This window comes from Hemicordylus capensis, chromosome 1, assembly GCF_027244095.1.
Source record: "Hemicordylus capensis ecotype Gifberg chromosome 1, rHemCap1.1.pri, whole genome shotgun sequence".
Classification (NCBI taxonomy): domain Eukaryota; kingdom Metazoa; phylum Chordata; class Lepidosauria; order Squamata; family Cordylidae; genus Hemicordylus; species Hemicordylus capensis.
Window position 1 is genome coordinate 310,579,235 of NC_069657.1, and position 18,066 is coordinate 310,597,300.

The 18,066-nt window shown below is 44.8% G+C and overlaps 1 long non-coding RNA gene across 3 annotated transcripts in view; it reads right to left on the bottom strand.

Moving 5' to 3' along the window:
- Nucleotides 1-4,068, bottom strand: part of LOC128340428 (uncharacterized) — a 28,236-nt gene extending 24,168 nt beyond the window's left edge. The window contains exons 1-3 of one of the 3 annotated variants that reach the window (XR_008313711.1): nucleotides 3,957-4,068; nucleotides 3,676-3,775; nucleotides 3,518-3,579 (exon numbers count right to left, since the gene is read on the bottom strand). This is a non-coding gene — a long non-coding RNA (uncharacterized LOC128340428). Of the gene's footprint in view, nucleotides 1-3,517; nucleotides 3,605-3,675 lie in introns of all 3 variants that reach the window. The other 2 variants (XR_008313710.1, XR_008313712.1) reach the window with 2 other exon arrangements.
- Nucleotides 4,069-18,066: the final 13,998 nt, after the last annotated feature.

The window sequence follows — 18,066 nt, forward strand, 5'->3', positions numbered from 1 at the left end:
ATTTTTTATGAATATTTGAAACATTTTTAATTATTTTTCTCATTGAGTATAATGGGACCCAAACCAGTCCATATCCCCTATTGTGGAGCACCTAGGGGCACAAATGCAGGTTGGGTGGTAGACAGACAGGGGTGCCTATCACCCAAAAAATCCCAAGGCAATTGGACACTCCTATGATTATTGGTGAATTGTTAAAGTATTTTTGAATTCCTCATAGAGAATAATTAGGATTGCAGCAAATGTATAGCTTCACGTCGGGGGGAAAGGGGTGTCGTAGAGTGGAGTGTGGTGGCTGGTAGTTCCTAGGGCGGGCAAGGAAGCTATCAGAATTACTTGAAAGGAATTGGGCAAAGGGGTGATTTTTAAGTGATTTTTGAAGTTTACGCGTCTTTAAGGTTTTTCTCCATAAAGAAGCATGGAGGTGTCAGCAAATGTATAGCTTCATGTCGGGGGCAAAGGGGTGGCCTAGAGCAGTGTGGGGTTGGTGGTAGTGCCAGGTAGGGGCAAGGAAACTACCTGAATTTTTTCAAAGGATTTGGGCAGAGGGCTGATTTTTGGTTAATTGTTGAAGTTTACGCGTCTTTAAGGTTTTTCCTCATAATAAGTTATAATGCAGCTTTCAGCAGCCCCATAAGTGCACTTGGGGGGTGCTGGGGTTGCCCAGAGCGAGTGGTGGTGTAGTGCACATAGGGTGCCAACCACCCCCATGGGTTTCTAACCCATGGGGTACAGGGTTCTGTTGTTTCTGAGGTATTCTGAGTGTGGATTCTATGAAAGCAAATGAGATTTTCAATGAGACACCATGAATCCACTCTAATATGCTATCATAGAATCCACACTCAATACCTCAGAAACAACAGAACCCTGTACCCCATGGGTTAGAAACCCATGGGGGTGGTTGGCACCCTATGTGCACTACACCTCCACTTGCTCTGGGCCACCCCAGCACCCCCCAAGTGCACTTATGGGGCTGCTGAAAGCTATACATTTGCTGCAATCCTAATTATTCTCTATGAGGAATTCAAAAATACTTTAACAATTCACCAATAATCATAGGAGTGTCCAATTGCCTTGGGATTTTTTGGGTGATTGGAACCTCTGTCTGTCTACCGCCCACCCCACTTTTGTGCCCCTAGGTGCTCCACAATAGGGGATATGGACTGGTTCAGGTCCCATTATACTCTATGAGAAAAATAATTAAAAATATTTCAAATATTCATAAAAAATCATAGGGGTGTCTGATTGCTTCAGGGTTTGCATGGTTGTTGGAACCCATGGGTGCTCCACAATAAGGAATAATGGCCTGGTTTGAGTCCCATTATATCCTATGAGAAAAAATACAAATAATTTTCAAAAAATTATAAAATATTGTACGAGTGTCCAATTGCTTTGGGGTTTGGGTGACAGGTACCCCTGAGTGCCAGCTACCATCCTACCAATTTTGGGTCATCCAAACTGGTCCAACCGGTTCGGATCCGAACCGAATCAGGGGGTGGTTTGAACAAAACCAAAACCGAACCACCCCCTCCTGGTTCGGACCCGGTTCGGATCCGAACCAAACCGGGCGAACCAGTTTTGTGCACATCCCTAATAGGTGCAATATGATCTCTCCTAGATGACCCAGAGACCAACCTGGCTGCCGCATTCTGGACCAACTGCAGTTTCCGGACTATGTACAAAAGTAGCCCCACATAGAGTGCATTGCAGTAGTCCAGCCTGGAGGTTACCAGCATATGTATCACCGTTGTGAGGTCGTTCACCTCAAGAAACGGACACAGCTGGCATATCAGCTGAAGCTGATAGAAAGCACCTCTGGCGACTGCCTCAACCTGGGATACCAAGGAGAGGTTCGGATTCAGAGGGACCCCCAGACTGTGTACCTCTTCCTTTCAGGAGAGCATGACCCCATCCAGAACCAGCAGATCAAAATCATCTCCCGAGTTCCAAACCCACACAATAAGTACCTCTGTCTTATCTGGAATCAGCCTCAGTTTGTTATCCCTCATCCAGCCTATCACCACCTCCAGGCAGGCATTTAGGGAGGTTATGCCTTATCCTGATGATGTTGACATGGAGAAATAGATTTGGGTGTCACCAGCATACTGATAACACCATGCACCAAATCTCCTGATAATCTCTCCCAGCAGTTTCGTGTAGATTTTAAACAACATTGGAGACAATATGGAGCCCTGAGGGACACCATATGAAAGTTCAGATTTTGAAGAACAACAGTCTCCAAGATCCACCAACTGGAATATTTCTGTGAGGTAGGAGTGGATGACCACAAAGCAATGCCTCCCACCCCCAGTCCCCTCAGATGCTCCAGAAGGATACTATGGTTAATAGTATTGAAATCCTCCGAGAGATCCAAAAGGACCAACAGACTCACACTCCTTCTGTCAGTTCTCAATTGAAGATCATCCATCAGGCCAACCAAGGCAGTCTCCACCCCATAGCTTGCCTGAAAGCCAGTTTGAAATGGATTTATATAATCAGTTTCCTCCAATACCGCCTGGAGTGGAGAGGCCACCACCTTCTCAATTACCCTGCCCAGCCATGGAAAGTTGGAGACAGGTCTGTAGTTTCTTAACTTTGAGGGATCTAAACTAGGCTTCTTCAGAAGCAATCTAATGATTGTCTCCTTAAGACAAGGGCTTCTCTGCCCTCCCTCAGAGAAGCATTTATAATTTCTACTAGGCCCTCTACAGTAGCCTCCCTGCCCAGATAGTATAAGTCATGTCAGGCAAGGATCAAGAGGGCAGGTATTAGGTCGCACCATTCTAAGCAACTTGTCCATATCCTCAGGAGTCACAAACTGAAACTGATCCAGGGTCATCACATAAAAGGAGCTGCTGGACACCTCGGCATCAGACTCTGTAACAATTGTGGAATTTGAATCATTAGCAAAGATATGGTGGGAGTGGGAGGTTGGGGAATGATAACACAAACACAATAAGCAATGCTTGCCTAATTGAGATTGGAGCATCCACCCTTGACTCCTTGGAGCATCCACCCTTGACATCCACCCTTGACTCTCCACCCTTCAGTTTCCTAAATCAGGGGTGCTGCCAGTTTCTTCTGAGACTTCTTCCTCTTGCTGCTGTCTAATTCAGCAGCCTGTCTGCTTCTCTGACCATGTTTCTCTACTGAAGAAACTCTGACACAAGAGCAGAAAATGGGCAGCTGTCCATTAAGGTTGACTCTTAGCCTTATGCTGTACTGTATACATGAATAGTCTCCTGCTAGTGGCCCCAAATGAAGCCAAACAGCATGATGGCATGCTGATTCCAGATAAGTCTGGAATTCCAGATGAGGCTGATTCCAGATAAGACAGAGGTACTTATTGGTATTTCACTTTGAATGTAGTATGCCAGAATGGTGTGTGTTGGTTCTTCACCAAAACCTCTATCCATCATCCAGTCTAGGTACCTTTTAACATGGGCAGCAAGCCATAGAAATGATGTGGATGCAGATATTTAGTCCTCATTTCAAGTGGTCCCAAGCAAAGCAGGCTTACCTGGTTTGTGCTACTGAAAGGCAGGCACAGTAAAGGAGCAGCCTGTAGTTCTCCTTCTCCTCCTAATAAAAGGGCAAAAAAGGACAGCTGAGAGACATACAGTTGAGAGGCAACTCATTGCCTCAAGGGACAAAAATGTGTTTCCGTTAGAGGTCTACCTCTGTCAGAAGAAGGTGGTGGTGGGGACATGTTTCATCTGTGTCCCCTTCTGTACTTGGACCTCTCTGGCAGCACTGCAGTCGGTCATACTCTGAACTCCTGATTTTGTTAAGAACAATAAAATTGGCAAATGGAAACAGACATGAAGCTGGCTTTCATAACTTGGAAGGGCCTGCAGTGGGCAGGCAGCAATCTAATTGGTGTATCCCAGAGGCCACCATCCCCAGCCACACATCCATGCCACCTGAAAGGTGACTCGCAGAGCCTTCTATCAGCTCACTCTGTCCTTCTGTGTTCTCATGGGAGCCAGTCCGTCTGCTGAATATATACGGTGACACTTATGTATTTGGTCCTCATTCATGTGGCTCATGTTCAAGCTAGGCTGTTGTCACTGTTCATTTTCAAAAAGGTGGAATTTATTCTTATGCCCCAACTATTAGTGGGGGCATCTCATACTGGGCAATTGTCACCTAACAGTCACAAAAGGGTAGCATCATCGGTTGCCATGACTTCTGAACATACAGGACACTGTAACAAATGACAGTTCCCAAGGGGCAATGAGAAACTATGCATGTGCATCAACATCAGTGTACGCATGCATGAACATTACGGGTTGGGAGAAAACTCTCAGGGAACAGTTGAGCTTTTCCTGAACTCTTTCAATTGCCAAAGTACCTTGGAAATGATAAGCAAATAGTGCCAAGTATCCCTGCTTGCCCCTAGTTTCATTGGCATTGTTAGCCTACTTCCCAGTAGGCTTATGAGATCACTAGGAATTCTGTGTGTGTCTGTGTGTCCATGTGTCCTGTCCCTGCCCCCACACCCCGCCGCTATCAACTTCATAACTCCTGGACCAATATGAACCAAATCGGGTACAGTTGTAGGGACACCTCAACAGTGTAGTTTGTGATTATTTCATCCACCCTGATCCAAGATGGCAGATGCATAAACCTTTGAGGCGCAAGTGGTCTAATTTGTGAACCGCCTAACCAATTTGAACCAAATTTGCTACAGCTGTAGGGACGCATGGGTATGCCCTAATTTATTTTTTATTTATTATTAAAACTTTTATACCGCCCTTCCAAAAGGCTCAGGGCGGTTTACATTAAAACACCATTAAAATCAATTAATCATTAAAACAAAAATCATAAAACATAAAACAATAATTAACAATTAAAAACATCATAAAACAACAATTAAATATTCAGAACTATTTAAAAACAAGTTTTAATGGCGTGGAGTGTGTTGATGTCTTCCACTCCAAATCAAAATGGCAGCCACCTGAGGCACAAGCGGGCTAATTTGTGGACTGTCTAACCAATATAAACCAAATTAGGTACAGTTGCAGTGAGTGACACACATGGACACCTCAACACCATAGTTTGTGACAATGTCATCCACACCGATTCAAGATGGCAAACGGGTAAACTTTTGAGTAGCAAGTAGGCTAACTTGTGAACCACCTAACCAATTTGAACCAAATTTGCTACAGCTGTAAGGACACATGGGGCACCTCAATGGTGTAGTTTGTGATGATGTCATCTACCCCAATTCAAAATGATGACCACGTGGTCATCCTTGGTGTAAATGAATAAATAAATGGGCTAATTTGTGGACTGCCTAACCCATTTGAACCAAACTGGGTACAGTTGCAGTGAGTGACACACAAGGGTGCCTCAATGGCATAGTTTGTGATAATGTCATCCACACTGATTCAAGATGGTGGACACGTAAACTTTGGAGGTACAAGTGGGCTAACTTGTGAACCGCTTAACCAATTTGAACCAAATTTGCTACAGTTATAGAGACACATAGGGGCACCTCAATGGTGTAGTTTGTGATGATGTCATCCTCCCCAATTCAAGGTGGTGCACACATAAACTTTTGAGGTGCAAGTACACTAACATTTGGACAGCCTAACCAATTTGAACTAAATTTGCTACAGCTGAATGGACACATAGGGATGCCCCAATGGTGTAGTTTATGATGATGTCACCCACCCCGATCCAAGATGGTGGATGCATAAACTTTTGAGGTGCAAGTGCACTAACTTGAGGACTGTCTAACCGATTTGAACCAAATTTGGAACAGCTGTAGTGAGTGACACACAGGGACATCTCAATGGTGCAGTTTGTAATGATGACATCCACCCTGATCCAATAAGGTGGACACATTAACATTTGGGGCACAAGAGATCTAACTTGTGGGCCTCGATTTGCTCCAGATTTAGTCCAGATGTAGAGACAGTGAAAGGAAAGTAGGCTGATTAGTTCTTACTAGAACCACTTGTATTATTATAATATCTGACTTATCCATGATCCGCAGTTTAAACTAAAAATAAATTATTGTCATAATATAATGCAGGCAATTAGTCTAACCTGTATTATGTTTTTAGTGCTGCAGCTTTTCAATTTTTTAATGACAGTATTTGTGAGTTTTTACTGTCGGAGTATTGTTTACTGGGTTTCTTAATAATACTGAATTGATACATATAGTTCAGTCATCTTCAAATCCATTATGGCTACTATGATAGAGTTGATATCCTCAATGTTGGTTTCATCTCTGGCATTTGTTTTCTGACCTTCGTGGGGCTGAAATATTAGCCATTATATGAATTCACTACAGTAATCTTGGATTTCAAAATGGCAGCTATGAACACTACTCATCAGATAGGCAACTAGACTGTTGAGGCACAAGTAGATCATCTCTCCCCAAAACACAGTGGCACACACTCCCTACCGCAGCCAACCCCCAGCAGTGCCAATGGCAGTGGTGGCAGGAGATGCAGAGGTGCAGTGATGGTGGTGCCCCTGCAGTGTCTGACACTCCTGCAGTCCACGATTGCTTCCCAGTCGCTCAGGGTTCTAATCCTGAGATGGCTGGGAATGAGGGCACGCATGTGCTCTCCATTGCCACCTGCATCGCGGTCAGTGCTGGCTGGAGCACAGTTGGTAGGGTCATGCCTCTGCTGTAGCTGGGGGTGGAGAAGCCACTGCCACCGCCATCACAGTATGGTCGCCTTTGGATGTGTCCGCAAATTGTAGCTCCGCTCCTGTCCAGACAGGCTTCTACTACTTGTGGCAATTCTGCCTATCAGATGACACAGTTGCTCTTTTAATCTATTAGAAGAAGAGGGTTGTTGGTGTCTCAAGATTACCATGCACTTCCTGACTGGGTGAACCCAGAAGCTTTTGATATTCAGACATTACTCCTCAGATAGGTAACTGGACTCTTGTGACACAGGTAGGTCAACTATGGCTGACTTTTGCTGCTTATGGCACTGAGTTAACTATGAAATTATAATCTTTACTCTAATGTTTTAAACAGTCAGGAAGATAAGGCGGCTGATAGTTCACATGTCCCAAGCTTGCTATGTACTTCTAGTTGGGTGTATCCAGATGCTTTGATATCCAGGCATGGAGAGGCCTATAAAACAAATCTTATAACAAATCTTAACAAACCCTGTCTTGGTTTTCACATCATCTTTTATAAACAGCTGCATTACTCACGTATGAGTGTATGTGAACCACATAGTTAAGTTGTCTTTGTGATAAACACAGTCTCAATAAAGAGCATACACATTTTCGGAAATATAAAGGTTATAAAGATAGGTATAAAGATAGACCATAGGTCTATCTTGCTTAGTATTGTCTATACAGACTGGCAGTGGCTTCTCCAAAGTTACAGGCAGGAATCTCCTTGGAGATGCCAGGGAAGGAACTTGGAACCTAGGTGCTCTTCCCAGAGTGGCTCCTTCCCCTAAGGGGAATATCTTACAATGCTCACACTTCTAGTCTCCCTTTGATATGCAACTAGAGCAGACCCTGCTTAGCTAAGGGGACAAGTCATGCTCAGGAGTGCACCTAGGTAATTTTGGAGCAGGACCTAAAGGCCTTTGGATGCCCCCTCTCTCCTGCAAATTAAGCATCATCATGTTCTGCCAGGCGACCACATCACCCAGGACAGACTAAAGAGGATTTGGGGCCCCCAGGGGCTGTGGAGGATAGAACACAGGTTTTCCTCATACCTTGCTTCCACACAGCCAAAAATTGGGAGCACACACTGCCCCCAAATCTAGGTAGAACATAGTTTTTGATTGTGTGAATGATCTTATTCTGTTTAAGGACCTGTGAATTTATCATTGATCTGACCCAGGGCTTTTCCTCTTCTTGTTCCATAAAAGGAGCAGTGCAGAATGCAATGTTTAATGTCCTCCACTTGACTCTGGCCACAGGGGCAGCAGCACTGTTCTATGGCAACTTTGTGAAATCTACTCTCGGGTTATGCTGAGGGCCAGCAGCCCTCCCAAGAAAGTCACAACCACAGGTTTAAAAGTCAAAATTAAAATATATTTCACTGAGTAAAAAGTAAGAGCGTTGACGATATTAACAAGGGAATTCCCACATGACACAGACATGCAGAGTGTTCACAAGTCTGAGCTCGATGCTTTAGCTCTGCTGTTAACTATTAGATGCAGGCCCGTTACTGAGGGGGAGGGGGGAAGGGAAGTGGTTCTGGATGGTCTGCTGAGCGGAGAAATTACTGGGGAGACTCAGGAAGAGTAAGAGAAAAAAGGCCAGTACAAGAATCAGCAGGGGGGCCAGAGGCCAAAAGGAACAGAGATGGAAAGAGTTTGGGTAGGAAAGGAAGACAGAACTGGTTGGGAGAACCAGCCAGAGTCTGAGAATGCCAAGGAGAGAGTGCACAGTGGTGAGAGAAGGGAGGAAAGATCTGGTCAGAGGCTTATTAGAAGTCCCAGGGCAGCCAGGAGAGAAGCTTGAATGAGTTTGGGTTGAGGAGGAAGAAAGGACCAGACAGGAGAACTGGCTGGAGCCCAAGAGTGGCAAGGAGATTGGGCTGCGTGAGTTCAGGAAGAAAAAGGATGAAAGAGATGAGCCAGGAACAGAGGCGTATCTAGGGAAAATAGCGCCTAGGGCAAGCACTGAAATTGTGCTCCCTGTCCAAACATCTGACACCCATCTTTCAGATAACTTTGCCATAATATCAGCTGAAAAATGCAAGTCAAGCTTGTTAATCTTTTAATATTTCAAAAACTATTTAGCAGTGGATGTAGCCAGACTAAAAAATGCTGGAAAACTACAAATTTCAGTATGCTGGGGCTCATGAAAACCCAAATACTATGTGGAGGTGTACTTGGAAAACTAAACAGAAGTGCCTGTCTAATTCTCTACTATGCATTGTAGCATCACTATTACACAAGTTTTTAAAATAAATGGAGAATTTGACTTTCCCCAGATACTCTGAAAATAATTAAAGGATATGCAGAGTAAACTGTGTCACTGCTTGGAATATATTCTAGTATTTCAGAAAGACAGTTAAAATGAGAGAAAGAGAGCAAAACACTCCCAGTGGGCCTTAATACTAAGGATTTCACACTGATTCAAAGACAAACTCACCATTAATAGCCATATTATTAAGACATCACATTTAATGTGCAGTGGCCATTATAAATAAATAAATAAATAAATAAATAAATAAATAAATAAATATATATATATATATACACACACACACACACACACACACACACACACACACTCTGTATATATATACACACACACATATATATACACTGTGTGTGTGTGTTTGTGTGTATTTATTTATTTATTTGTTTATTTAAAACAACCACTGAAAACAAAATGGCCACCGCACAGGCTCAAATGGTTCTGCAAGGCCTGGCATGGCCTAGGGCCTCACAGAGGCCATTTGAGCATGCATGGTGGCCATTTTTTTTTCGGTGGCCGTTTTTAAATTTTTTAAAAATGCCCCCCCCCCTTCAAGTGGTGCCCGGAGGACATGCCCTGGCTGCCCTACCCTAGATACGCCCCTGGCCAGGAAGCTGGCAAGAAGACCAAGGGGGGAAGGAAAGAAACCTGAACCCGTTTGGCTACAGAGGGAAGGCAAGACTGGTCAGAGAACTGGCAGGAAGACTGACAGAAGCAAGGAGAAAGACCTGAAAGAGTCCGAGAGGAGAAAGAGGGCAGGGCCAGTCAGAAGAGCTAGCAGGAGACCATAAGTGGGGCAGAGGGGGGAAGGGATGTTTGTGGATCTTTTGGCTAGCTATTTTATAGGAGGAAGGATGCCTTTTTGGCTAAAGCTATGTGCTATATCAGTGCCCCTCTGGGTTTAGGGTTACTGAGGGTGACTCTTGATGGGGAACAATGGGTTTGGGGGTAGTTAGATACTTTCCAGAGGCTTTAGCTTCCTGAGAAGAATTGGAAGGTTGATTTTAGGGCTTGATTGTTCCTGAAGCGGAGGCAAATGGTTGATTCTGAGGATATGAAGGATCCGACAGGCATGAGGGGACTGACAGCAGCCCAGTGCAGGAATGCACAAAGGTAGAAGGAAAGCATGGTTGCCTTTTCTTGGGAGTCTCAGGAGCAATTTAGACTAGAGTGTGGAGACACAGGAAGTCCTTTCTGGGATGTCAGGAATCACAGTCATGCTCCTTCTTTAGATGGTTCCCTGGGCTACTCCTAGCAACAGTGGTGAACAGGGTTTTCTCCCTGAACTCTCCTAGAGAGAGCTGGACTCTGTACACCTCTGTAGGGGTGCAGGGGGGATGCACAGGAAGTCCGGATTTTGGACCACCTAACACAACCACAGTGGCCAATAGTCAGGGAAGTTGGGAGTTGCAGGTCAACATCTGCAGGATGGCCAAGGTTGAGTAGCCCTGGACTAAGATGTCTTACTTTAGTTCTTTGTAAGGGGTCATGAGCGTACATTCCCCAATGTTATATCAGGCACTGTTTCTGCCATTACAGCAGTTAACAGTGACAGCCCTCCATTAACCCTAAGTGCACCTTTGGCACTTTGGCCCAAGGAGAATACTTTGCACTGTCCTCTGACAACATACGGAGATTATGACTATTCCTACCATGCAGTGTTGTGCTTTGCCCAGTGCCGGTGGGTGGGGGGAGCTTCTTTAAGGGAAACAGAGCCCTCTTGAGCCCCTGCACCATCTTGGAAGGCATTCACTGACTCCTGGGACGTGCAGCCCTTCCCAGTGCTTTCCTGCTAGATCTCTTAAGAGAGGGTTCCATCTCTCTTCAATGGGCTACCCAGTCCTGAGAAAAGCGCAGTACCATGTGGAGGTCAGCACAGTGAGAAATGGCCCTCACATTGAAGGTGTTTTGCCAAAGTGGCGCCCGCTTAAAAATAGTGATCACTGAGTTAGAAATTAAGTACATCTTGGCAATATCAAGAATCAAGATACTGTTCCAACCCTCTAGAACAGGCATCCCCAAACTGCGACCCTCCAGATGTTGCTGAACTACAACTTCCAGCATACCCAGCCACAAAAAAGTGTGTCTAGGGATGCTGGGAGTTGTAGTTCCGCAACATCTAGAGGGCCGCAGTTTGGGGATGCCTGCTCTAGAAGGACAAACTTAATATTACACATGATGCTTTTAGCTGGAAAGGAAAGGAAAGGAAAAGAAAAGAAAGGAAAAGGAGTAACAGGGACTGTAAATAGCTCTTCTCCTTCCAGCTGAGCATGAAAATTGGCCCACAAAACATCCAGGTTTACCTATAAATGGGTGGCATCCAAATGTTTGGCTCAATGATGCACCATTGACAGAAGTTGTGCTCATGCAAGGTCCCTTTCCATTTTCAGAAGGTCCCATTACATGAACTCTGCAGAAGGAGTCCTGTTGGCAGCAAACAGCTGTGTCAAAGGTCTGGATGTCACCCATTCTCACAGGAATTTCATGGGAAACAACAGGAATTTCACGGGAAAAGAGCACACAGGAGACAAGGGGAAGGGATGCCAACAGAACTGAAAACAGGAGTTAAGACAGGCGTCAATTAAAAGCAAAGTACTGGACTAAAGTTGGTAATGTAATTGGTTAATTTGCTAAAGAAAAACACTCTGACTCACCACATAATTATTTTATCATGTTCTACAATTATGTAGTAGCAGTCCTGACCTGGTATGTGTGATAGAGACTTGGTTGGATGAGCTGGGTGAGATTGGTCTCTCTCAGCTTTGTTCTCCAGGTTTCCCGATCCTGCAGCAGCCCTGACTTGAGGGTTGGGTAGAGGGTGTGGTGGTCATTTGTTGTGAGACTTTCCCCATTTCCAGATGCCCGGTTAGGCGATCTCCAGATTTCGAGTGTTTGTCCTCGATGATGGACTTCTGAGATAGGCTGGGGATTCTGTTGGTGTACCAACCACTCCCTTGCATTTCAGTCTATCTACCTGAGCTGACTGGGGTAGTCTCAGAGGGGGTATCATGCCACTCGTCTCTCCACAGCTATTGTACCTCTCCCTCCCCCCACGCAGGGCCCCAGAGTTTTTGAGGGGAGGGGGTTTGGTTCACCTGAGTCCTCCTCCTCCTCCAGACTCCTTGTGGTCGCTGTGGCAGTCTTTCTCCGGAGGCCTCCACCACTCACCCTCCAACTGCCTCTCATCACTAGCTGAGCCTGCTTTAAATCCCTCCTGACACCTGATGCATCCCACGCCCCTGCTAATTGGACCTCTGACCTGCCATATCAGGCTACTCTCACCCGTATCCCCCTCAGCTGTGCCTCTGTCTGCTGCTGCCTCCTCCCTCCCTCCCTCGCCCCCGCCCTTCCCCTGGCCCCTCTAGCCTGGCTCCTTGATCTTGCAGCGTCTTGGCTGGCCGCTCATTGGGCTGCCCTGCCTGGCCACCCGCCCTGCCTGGAGCCTCGCTGGCCTTGCCTGCTGAATGAACATCGGAGCTGGCAAGACCCTGGTGGACAGGGGGCAATGGCTCCCCTCCAGACTTATTGCCTTGGGAGTCTTCAGTGTCCATGCTGAGGCCCCCCTAGTAGGGGGTGGCTCAGGACTTCATGGCAACCATGGACATATATAAATTGGTATGTTCCTTCCAAGCTTTGCAAGGAGCATCTCTCTGTATACTCCTTGCAAAGGTTCCAAGAAACATGAGGAGAGAAAGAGGAGGCTCCTGGCAACCTTTCCTTCTCCCTGTGTCTCATGCCACTTCCGAAACTTGCAAAGTCTGGTTTTGCCAGGTGGCTGGCCCCCATCAAGGTCATGGGACAAGCATTTGGAATCTCATTTCAGGTGCTTATCAGGAGTCAAGGTGTTGCCCTTCACAGTTGGGTCACATAGGCAGACTAAAACATGCTCTGCTGATTGACCCAGCTTGCTCCTGAGCCACTCCACCACTCCACTCCTCAACCAATCTGCCAGGGCGTGTGCTTCCCCAGCAGTCAGGGAGGTCTGGAGCACACCCAACTTCTTCTCCAAGAGGAGAGCAGCAGGCAAAGCCTGGATCAGTGTTGTTGCTTTGTCACACAAGCTGCTCTTTGCAAGAAGGAATGGCTCGAGTGTCACAACAAGCTCAGAAATTAGCTTCCAATCTGTGTTGGACAGGTCACACACTCCCAAGCTACATGTCCTCGTCAGGGTGTGGATGGCCATCTCTTGCTCCCCTGCTAACTAGACAAAGAGGCATCTTTTAAACAAGGCAATTCTCTTTATTTAGCAGGGGGAGAGTAACTGGCCCTATCCAACCCAGCATAGTACTTCCAGTGGCCGATGCCTGTCTTATGTTTCTTTTTAGATTGTGAGCCCTTTGGGAACAGGGAGCCATCTTATTTATTATTTCTCCATGTAAACTGCTTTGGAAACTTTTGTTGAAAATGTTATATAAATATTTCTTCTTCCTCTTCCTCTTCCTCTTCCTCTTCCTCTTCCTCCTCCTCCTGCTGGTGCTGGTGCAAGAGAAAGGTAGAGTTCCGCCACATCTCAACAGCCCTAGGGCTGAGGTGTTCAGGTAGGCTGAGTTCACGCTGCCTCTCCCTGAGCACCCACCTACCCTTCTTGCTGTGGTGGAAGTAGGCTGCTAACTTGCAGCACTTCTCCACAAGATCAGCTGTGGCAGTAGCAGGCCCTCCAGGAAGGAGGCCTCTACATTCCCTGGACTTAGCCTCCTTAATACCAAGTGCATCTATCATAACCAGATGCAGTGTGTGTGCCAGACAGCATATGGACACCAACTGCAGCTGTTGACCTGCCCTCAGCACATTGGCACCATTGTCAGTGACCAGGAAGCCTCGTCCAAGGTTTGGCTATCCAGACAGCCATTCCTCCACCTGGTGTCCAACGGCCGGCAACTCGTCTGCTGTGTGATCTGTGTCCAGTGGCTCAACATATAGCACAGCCCACCTGGGATTCATCACAGCAGCCGATGATGTCACCCCTCTCTCCCCAGTGTGCTGTGAGGGACAGGAAAGCAGCCTGCATCCCACAGCAGCTGATCCACAGATCAGCTGTGAAGTGCAGACTGGTGTCGGGCCCTGCTGACTCCATCTGGGGCTAAGAAGGTCCAGATGCCACAAGAATGACTCCTCCTTTTCATCCTCAGTCTCAGAGTGGGTGGGTGGGTCACACTGAGATTAATGGGGCGGAGGATGAGAGAGATCTGTCTGCTGGGCTAGCAGCTGACAACACCTCCTCCTCTGCTCCCACCAAGGAAAGAGCTTCTTCCCTGACAGTGCCCTCCCACCAGCGCTCGCGCGCTCGTGCTCGCTCTCTCTCTCTCTCTCTCTCTCTCTCTCTCTCCTTCCAGAATCCAGGGGCAAAGTGAAGCCAGGCAGACACCGCCTTGCTTTAAATACACTTTGAAACTTCCTCCTTTTTGCTCCCCCTCGTCCCCCACTCAGTCAATGGGGGCAGAGTTGCCCTAACAACACTATGATTTGAATGATAACAAGACAACCCGGAGAAAGCAGCTCACTAGCCAATCGAAAGGCAGTGGCATAAAACCAATCAGCAAGAGAGAAAACTTGTAAACACACCAGATAAAATGGCGTCCACTATACCATTTGAACCATCGAACCGGTTTGAACCATGCCATTTGAACAATTGAACTGGTTCAAACTAGTTTGATTCAAAGTGGGCTCGGTTCAGTTCAAACTTGGAACAGCCCCCTCTTTTGGGGGGCTGGTCAGGTTCACGTTTGAACCTGTTGAACCGTCCTGGTTTGAGTCGAACCCAGTTCAAATCAAACTGGTTCCGCACTCCCCTGGCTGGCAGCAAGGCTAGAAACAGCCTATTGAAAAACTGAGAATTTATTATTTATTTATCAAATTTATTTATCATTCCCTACAACAGAATGATGGAATTTTAAAATCAGAGGAAGCCTTATAGGCCATCTAGTCCAACCCCCTGCTTGATGCAGGAAATCCAGAGCTACAGCATCCCCAACAGATGGCTCCCCAGCCTCTGCTGAAGATCTCCAATGAGTTCTGAAGACCTCCATTGAGGCCCACCCACACCCCTAAGTAATTGATTCTATTCTTGAACTGTTCTTACCATAAAGAAGTTTCTTCAAATCTGTTAAACTGAAATTACCACCTTGTAATTCAAGCCCAGTCCTCTGGGGCAGCAGAGAACAAATCGTTGCCCTCTTGTATGTGACAGCCAGGGGCGTATCTAGGGTAGGGCAGGCAGGGCACGTGCCCTGGGTGCCACTTGAAGGGGGAGGTGCCGTTTAAAAAAAAAATTTAAATGGCTGCCGAAAACAAATTGGCCACCATGCATGCTCAAATGGCCCCTGCCATGCTTTGCAGAGCCATGCCATGCTTTGCAGAGCCATTTGAGCCTGTGCGGCAGCCATTTTGTTTTCAGTCGCTGGTTTTTTAAATATATATATTTTAAAAATGGCCACTGCACATGCTCAAATGGTCCCAGTGAGGCCCTAGAGGCCAGCGGGGGGAGGAGGAACCTTTGCAGACCCCCCCCCTCCATGGCCTTTAGGAAGCCGCCCAAAGGGGCTACAGGTTATATATATATATATGGCTTGTGAATACTGAGCTGAAGCTTATGAGCTAGGATTATATTCATTTGCTCTTACTTTGCTTCTTGTGATAAGTGAGTTAAATGTGATGTCTTAATAATATGGCTATTAATGGTGAGTTTGTCTTTGAGTCAATGTGAAATCCTTAGTATTAAGGCCCACTGGGAGTTTCTTGCTCTCTTTCTCTCATTTTAACTGTCTTTCTGAAATACTAGAATATATTCCAAGCAGTGACACAGTTTATTCTGCATATATTTTAGTTATTTTCAGAGTATCTGGGAAAAGTCAAATTCTCCATTTATTTTTAAAACTTATGTAATAGTGATGGTACAATGCATAGTAGAGAATTCGACAGGCACTTCTGTTTAGTTTTCCAAGTACACCTCCATATTGTATTTGGGTATTTCATGAGCCCCAGCGTTCTGAAATTTGTAGTTTTCCAGCATTTTTGGTCTGGCTACATCCACTGCTAAATAGTTTTTGAAATATTAAAAGATTAACGAGCTTGACTTGTATTTTTCAGCTGATATTATGGCAAAGTTATCTGAAAGATGGGTGTCAGATGTTTGGACAGGGGGCACAATTTCAGTGCTTGCCCTAGGTGCTATTTTCCCTAGATATGCCTCTTTTTTTTCAAATTCAATTTTTATTAATTTTAACAATAGTAATGTTGTCATTTATTACAAATACACACAAAAAGGTGGACTTCCCGCACACATCTCTTTGTGATTCATCAGCTATAAAGTTTACCCTTGCTATAATAATAATTCAAAGCATAAATTTAAACCCTTACAAACATAGCTAATCTACCCAACCTGCAGTTTTTTGCTAAATTTCAAACCCTGCTGTAAAGTCTATAGTAGGAAAGTAATTCTTTAGATACAACAAGAATGGTTCCAATCTTCTTTAAAACATTCCAAGTTTTGGTCTCTTATCAGTGTTTTTTAAGTTTTGCCATCTCCGCATATTCCAAAAATTTTATCAGCCAGTCTTCTTTTGAAGGCAGTTCATTACTCTTCCATTTCTGTGCATATATAATTCTGGCCGCCGTAGAAGCATACATAAAAAATGTTAAATTAGTTGTAGAGATTACACCTTGTGTTATTCCCAGCAGGAAGGATTCTGGCTTCTTAGGAAATGTCATTTTAAATATTTTCTTTAACTCATTATATATCATATCCCAATAGGCTTTAGCCTTCCCACAGGTCCACCACATATGAAAAAAGGTGCCTTCAGAATGTCCACACTTCCAACATTTGTTTGAAACATTTTTATACATTAATGCCAATTTTTTTGGTGTCAGATACCATCTATACATCATTTTATAATAGTTTTCTTTTATAGCATAACATGAACCCTAGATATGCCTCTGGTGACAGCCCTTCAGGTATTGAAGAGTGTGACCCAGTCCTCCTCCAGTTCTCTTTTTTCCATCTTAAATGTACTCAGTTCCTTCAACCTTTCCAGAAAGGACATGTTTTCCATACCCATGACAACCTTCATATCCCTTCTCTGAACTTGTTCCAATTTGTCTATGTCCTTCTAAAGTATGGTGCCCCAAACTGGACAACGGGACAAACTGAACTAAACCAACTTGCATAACTTTGCTACTGTCTCTGTTGAATTTCATTTTGTTCATTTCAGCCCAGTTTCCCATTTTATCCATTCTTTTGAATGTTTATTCTTGTCTTCCTCCCAGTTGTGTGTCATCTGCAGATCTGAGGATTGCCTCCATCTCTTCATCTAAGTCACTGATAAAAAGATTAAAGAGTGAAGGGCCCAGAACAGAGCTCTGTGGCACACCACTCAAAGCTTTCCCCCAGTTTGATGAACAGTCATGAATGAGCACTCTCCAAGTACAATTTTCCAGCCAGCTGTGAATCCATCTTATTCACCTGAATGTGAATCCATGGTACTATCATTTAGCCTGCGTTTGACTCATTTGTTAATGAGTATCATTAATTCTCATTTGTTAATGAGTATCATTACAATTCAAAGGCTAATAATACTAATAAGCTAAGACTAATGATACTAAAATATAATGAAAAATACTTTATCAAATGCTTTCCTGAAGTCAAGATAAATTATATTCACAGCAGACACCCAATCAACGAAACTAGTAACCAAATTTAAAAAAAAAATGAAAAAGGAGATAAGATTAGTCTGGCAGGATTTATATTTGAAAAATCCATGCTGGCTTCTATTAATCTCTGCATTGTCATTAAGTTGCTTTCTAGAACAAACACTAAGTAAGACAATCCGTCTCTATGTTTTCTCTGATATAAGTGTTAGACTGACTGGGCTATAATTTCCCAGTTCCTCCCCCCCCCATTTGAATATTGAGATAACATTAGCCCATTTCCAGTCTTGTGGCACTTCATTTGTTCTCCAGGGTTTGTCAAAATGATAGTCAAAGGTTCTGAGAGTACATCAGTAAGTTATGTTATATTTTAGAATGTAATTGATCTAGATTTATCTAAGATTTATTTAACTCAATTTAAATAGGTAGGTATTTCCTGAGCAACTCCTTATCGATCCTTAACTGTAAAGTTGACTCCACGCCATCCACATTTCTTTTGTG